Raw genomic sequence first — 6,979 nt, 5'->3', positions numbered from 1 at the left:
CCCCATGCCTGTCTTCCATCTAGCTGTTCCTAAGTTAAGTTGTTTCAAATAAAATGATAATATAGTAAGTAAAATGTTTCTCTAAGTTCTGGGAGATACTATAGTAAATTAACCAAACATAAAGAAGGGACTTTGGAGGGGTACCTGGGCGGCTCAGTTGGTTAAGTGTCTGCCTTCAGCTCAGTTCATGATCCCAAGGTCCTGGGATCAAGCCCTATATCAGGTTCTCTGCTCAGTGAGGAGTCTGCTTCTACTTCTCCTTTTCCCCTTCCCTCTGCTTGTGGTCTCTGTCTCTCCAATAAATAAATAAAATCCTATTTTTTTAAAGTGGGGGGGGGGGGTCATTGGAATCTCTGTTCTATAACCGGTTAATTAGAAGCACTAGAAATCACATGGTCTTTCAATTGGTGTCTGAAGTGGGGTAAGGGGGAAAGTCTTATAGAACTGAGCCCTTAACTTGTGAGATCTGACACTATCTCAAGATATAAGTATCAGAATTGAGTTTAATTTAAGGATATTTATACGGTATCAGAGAATTTCTTGGTGTGGGGAAAAAATCCACACACCGAAATTGGTATCAGTATCATAATTACATTCACAATGTTATACAATTACCACTATTTCCGAAACATTTTCATCACCCAAACAGGAACTCTGTATCCATTTATTAAGCAATAACTTCCCATACCCTGTCTCCCCAGCCCCTTATAACCTCTACTATACTTCCTTTCTCCATAAATTTGCCAATTCTAGATGTTTCATGTAAGTACAATCATATATTATTTATCTTCTGGTGTATGGCTTATTTCACTTAGCATAATGTTTTTAAGGTTCATCTGTGTTATAGCATCTATCATAGTTTCATTCTTTTAATAATTGAATAGTATTCCATAGTATGTATGTATATGTATGTGCTGCATTTAATCTATGTATTAATGTGTTGATGGATATTGGATTGTTTCTATCTTTTGGTTATTATGATTAATGCTGATATGAGCATTAGCAACCCGTATCTGCTTCAATTTCAGTTTTCAAAAATTGAGACTATTTACCTAGAGGGAGGTGTAATTGCTGGGTCATATAATGATTCTATATTTAACTTTATGCCAGAGTGGCTGCCTTATTTTTAAAGCAGTTAATATAAATAGATTAATGCCAACCATTTGTTGTTTCTTTTTAAATATTTTTCTGCCTTTTTTTTGGATTAGTTGGATGCTTTTTATTATTTTATTTTGTGTTCTTTTGATTTACTGTTTAAGTCAAATTCATTCATTCACTCATTCCTTCTATAACTATTTCCTGAATACTTAATAAGTTCCAGGAACTGTGTAAATGCTGGGAATAAAATATTTAAACAAACATGCACACATTTGTTGCTCTCATAGAGCTTGCAAACCAATGGAGAAATAGAATATGAATTAAATAATCTTATACATGTATAATATAAATATATAATTTAAAAAGAGATAAGTACCCTGAAGGAAAGGAAGAAAGTACATTCACAGGATATATCAGAAGAAATAAATTGTTAATCTTATTAATATTTAAAATTACTTCCGTGGGATTTACAATAAACCTTTGAAATAGCTTGAGTCCAACATTAAATAATATTCTGTTTCTTAAATAGTGTAAAAATCTTAAAACAGTATATTTTTAATTCCCCCTCCATCCCTTGCACTGTTATTATCAAAAATTTCACTTCGATATACACTATAAACACTATAAACACACATTTTTTACTTTTATTGCTGTAAGCTTTCAGTAAATTTTAGAGCAATTGAATACAACAACAAATTCAATTCTATATTAATTTATTCCATGTTCAACACTTTTCATTTCTTTTTGTAGATATAAGTTTTGACCAATAGTATATTACTTCTGCCTGGAAATTTCCCAATTTAAGCCATTAAATTTGTATCTAATTTGTTATGCAGTAAAGTATAACATCTATTAAGATGATCATATGGTTTTTATTTTTCTCTTGTTAACATGATGTGTCCATGTGATCATCTCAATAGATGAAGAAAGAGGATTTAACAAAGTACACGATCCATTCATGATAAAAACTATCACCAGGTAGGTATAGAAGGAAAATACCTCCACATAATAAAGGTCATATAAAAATACCCCACAGATAACATCACAGTCACTGGTTAAAAATGAAAGGTTTTCCTCCATGATCAGGGAAAAGATAAGGATGCTCACTCTCGCCACTTTTATTGGACATAGTCCTCGCCACAGCAATCAGATAAGAAAAAGAAATAAAAGGTATTGCTGAGCAAAAAGTAAAACTTCTACTATTTGCAGATGAAATAACACTATATATAAAAAATCCTAAAGACTTCACCTAAAAACTACTGAAATGGATTAATGAATTCAATAAAGTTACAGGATACAAAACTAATATAAAGAAATCTACTGGGGTGCCTGGGTGCCTCAGCTGGTTGATCATCCACCTCTCAGTTTTGACTCAGATCTTGACCTCAGGGTCCTGGGATCAAGCCCTGCATTAGACTCCATGCTCAGTGGGGAGTCTGCTGGGGATTCCCTCTCCCTCTGCCCCTTCTACTCTCCCACAATGAGGGTTCGTTCCTTATTCTCTTCATCCTTGCCAACACTTTTCGTTTCCAGTATTTTTGATTTTCACCATTCTGACAATAAGATATCACTTTTGTGCACTATTGGTGGGAATGTAAACTGTATGGCCACTGTGGAAGACAGTATGGAAGTTTCTCAAAAATTAAAAATAAAACTACCCTTCGATCCAGCAATCACAGTATTGGGTAATTACCCAATAAATACAAAAAAGTCACTCAAAAGGATATATACAGCTCTATGTTTATTGCAGCATATTTACCATAGCCAAATTATGGAAGCAGCCCAATTGTCCATCAATAGGTGAAGAGATAACAAAGATGTTGTGTATATACATATATACGGAATATTATTCAGACATAAAGAATGAAATATTGGCATTTACAACAACAAGGATGGATCTGGAAAGTAAAATGGTAAGTGAAATAAGACAGAGAAAGACAAATATCATATGATTTCATTCATATATGGACTCTAAGAATTCAAACAAATGAACAAAGGGAAAAAAAAGAATAAACCAAAAACACTCTTAACTATGGAGACAAACAGATGGCCACCAGAGGTGAGGTGGGTTGGGGGATGGGTGAAATAGGTGAAAGGGATTAATAATACATTTATCTTGATGAGCAATGATTAATATATAGATTTGTTGAATCACTATATTGTACAATTGAAATTAATTTAACACTATGCTAACTACACTGGAATTAAAATTAAAGATAGGAAGAAAGGAAGAAAGAAAGAGAGAGAGGGAGGGAGGGAGGACGGAGGAGAAAAAAGAGGTGGGGTGGTATGTCTATGTGTGTGTATATATAAAAGAATGAGATCTTGCCATTTGCAACATGGGTGAACCTAGAAGGTGTAATGCTAGGTAACTAAGTCAGAGAAAAATCATATATTTCATTTACATGTAGAATTTAGGAAGCAAAACAAACCAACAAAGGAGAAAAGAGACAAAAAATATTCTTAATATTCTTAAATACAAAGAACAAACTTGTTGCCAGAGGGGAGGTAGTTGGGGGGGTGCGTGAAATAGATAAAGAAATTAAAGTATATTTACATAATAAGCACTGAGTGATGTATAGCATTGTTGAATCATTATATTATACACCTTATTAACACTAATATAATATACCTAATGTAACACCATATGTTATACTTCAACTAAAAAAAATTAAAAAATTACTTGAAAAAAACCCAGCATTATCATTAGAAGTATTATCCTTTCCCAGCTCCCTATTTTTCCAGATCCAAACATTGTCTACATTACTATTAGAATTATTATTCTCCAATATAATTCCATTTCATTCTATATCTGGTTATTTTAAAATATTCTGTTCCTTGAGAATGCCAGCAACATGAAGTCTTTGCTGACCCAGAAACCACAAAGTAAACCCGGGCATGTTTCTCTCTCACCATACCTATGTAATTCTTTATTAAGTTCTTCAGTAATAATTTCTCTTAAGACAACAAAACAAAATACATATTTGATTTTAGTTATAAGGACTTAATATTTGTATGCCAAACTACCTCCTTTCATCATTGCCTGTGCTCCAGCCACACTGGACTTTCTATAATTTCTCAAGCCAGTTGTGTACTATCTAACTACATAAAAACATTATTCTGCCTTAAACAGTGTTTCCACCCAACCTCAGCCCCTTCCTCTGGGTAAATCTCATTTAAATTTAATGCTAATTTCTTCCCCGACTTCTTCCATCACTTATTTATTCTGATATATACTGTCATAGAACTTTCTTCCTTTCCATCAGAGTACTTATCTCTTTTTAAATTACATTTTATATGTATATATTTATAAGATTATTTAATTCATATCTGATTCATCCATTGGATTGCCAACTCTATGAGAGCAACAAATATGTGCATGTTTGCCTTACATTATATTTTCAGCATTTAAGTAGTTCCTGGAACTTATTAAGTATTCAGGAAATAATTTTTTGAGTGTATACTTATGAATGAATGAATTTTCAGAAATCTGTGTATCATTTAAGGTGACTGAAAAATAAAGCCGAAACAAGCCGAGTTTGGATTTAAAAAATTTTCCACTTCTATTGCTGGCCATTTCTCCATAGTCAACTTCTGCAAAACCATATCAAAATAAATGTCCTTTATAAAACACATCTATGTGCGGGGCACCTGGGTGGTACAGTTGGTTAAGTGTCTGCTTTTGGCTCAGGTCATGATCCTGGAGTCCTGGGATCTAGCCCTGCGTTGAGCTCCCTGCTCAGGCCAGGAGTCTGCTTCTCACTCTCCTTCTAGGATCTCTCTTGCTTTCACTCTTTCTTAAATAAATAAATAAATAAATAAATAAATAAATAAATAAACTTAAAAAAAATAAAATAAAACATGCCTATGTGTTGTATTTGTGTATATATTTTCACTGTGGCACCTATTTTGTGAAGTTCTCTGTATTTCTTCTTCCAAAACCCTGCCACTCCCCACCACCCAACAGATGCACTCAGGCACATAAATAGAGGCAATGGGTTTTTTCGGTTCATGAATATAATCACTTTAAAGAGATGTGCATGTGTTCTAGCTACAACCAATATAGTTATTCTGATAGTTATCTTTCTCTATAATTTGTGAGCTTTTGGAGATCAGGGAACATGGAAACTTTCTTGTAGGTATCCAGGATCTAATAACTTGCTTGGTCTATAGTTGATCTTAATAAATGTTTTGGGCATTAATGAATGCTTACATGCCAAACATAAGCAGATACAATAGATTTTTCCATAGTCACTAAGGGTTTTAAAATGAGATTATGGATATGTGTGCACTTGTAAATTCATGCTATACTGCAAATGTTGCTCCCTTCCGTTAACCTGTGTTAATAAAATATGACTTTTATATACAGTAGTGGTAAACACTTCATGGTGCTTAGCAGGTAATAAAATGTGTTTTGCAGTTTTCCACTTTCATCTTGATGGATGCAAACAAAATATACAAAGTATTTTGAGACTTTCCACCCACCATTCTTGTCCTGTATAATAGCTTTTTATTGATGAAGGTGGTTACTCCAGAGCATCTTAGGTCAGGAAATGAAGATGAATTGCATACATATTTGACATGCAGAATGGATTTAGATTAATAAATATGTTAGCATTAGCATTTAACAAATTCTGGTAAAAATAGGTTTGTAGCCTTTTTTTTTTTTTTTTTTAACCAAGATACCATATGCCTCTTTGGGAATAGTTAGGAAGGATATTTCTATATGAGGATGATGGTGATGATGACATTTACAGGAAACCCCAAATATTGATCATCTTAAATGCTTAACATACTGCAGACCTCAACTCATTTAATCTTGTAAAACACAGAAAAAAATTGGGGCTCAAAAATATTAAGTAAGTTGGACAAGAAAGTTAAATGCTTGCCTTTGATGACTAGTAAGTAAAAGAGAGAGGATATGAACCTACCCTATATGACTTCAAAGATGCCATTTTTAAACATCTGTGATGCCAAGAACCAAACCAGCTTAGTGACTTTCAGAATTTGGAGATGAATGAATATATAAGAATACTATTATATCATAGGAAAGACATCACTGAATAAATAATCTTAATTACATTTGAAAAAAAAAACCCACTAATTTGTTGGAATAACATTCACAGTATCCTTGAAATATTGTTTTATTTTTTTTTTTGAAATATTGTTTTATTTCAATTTTGATACATTTCATAGAAATCTTGGAACAACTAGATAAAGGCAAACAATGGGGGAGTTTTATTATTTACACATATGTTCATCTCAGAGAATTTATTTTTTACTTTCATATGACTAATCTCCTTGAATAAAGATCAATTTCTTAACTCCATTCTAACCTATCGCTGAATTCTAATTCTGAAGTCTGAATGCTAATAATAATTACATACAATTAATTAATATGAAATGGAGGGGATCTTTTTATTGTTAAATACTCTTCGGTTATTTTAGATCTCAGTCTGTGTTGGTAGTAGACCAAGCTTTCTAAACCATACAAAAGCAGAAACCGTTTTTCTCAGGGAAAGCAAAGGTGACAGTGATACTGATGAAAAAAAAAAATCGTTACAGGATATAGCCAAGAAATCAGGTTCAGTACAGTTTGTTTCTGCCCTGTACATACTGTCACAAAGTCACTTTGACTGCAATAACTCACCCCAATTCTATACTGATGGTGGTTGCATGATTGAAAGAACTTTTTGGCCTGCTAGACCAACTTGACCAACATCGTTTTTATAGTACTGCAGAATCTAGAAATGGACTGCCTCCCATAGGACCTCATCCCATTGATTCCTTAGCCAATTTAAGTTGCCTTTTAAAAGAATATTTGCCTTGCACTTAAGAAATCCAAAATATGTTTCATAATTTCTCTGGGGATATTTCTTAT

This window comes from Canis lupus, chromosome 13 (genome assembly GCF_003254725.2).
Source record: "Canis lupus dingo isolate Sandy chromosome 13, ASM325472v2, whole genome shotgun sequence".
NCBI lineage: Eukaryota > Metazoa > Chordata > Mammalia > Carnivora > Canidae > Canis > Canis lupus.
The sequence above is the reverse complement of the archived record's forward strand: the minus strand, read 5'-3'. Positions refer to the sequence as shown.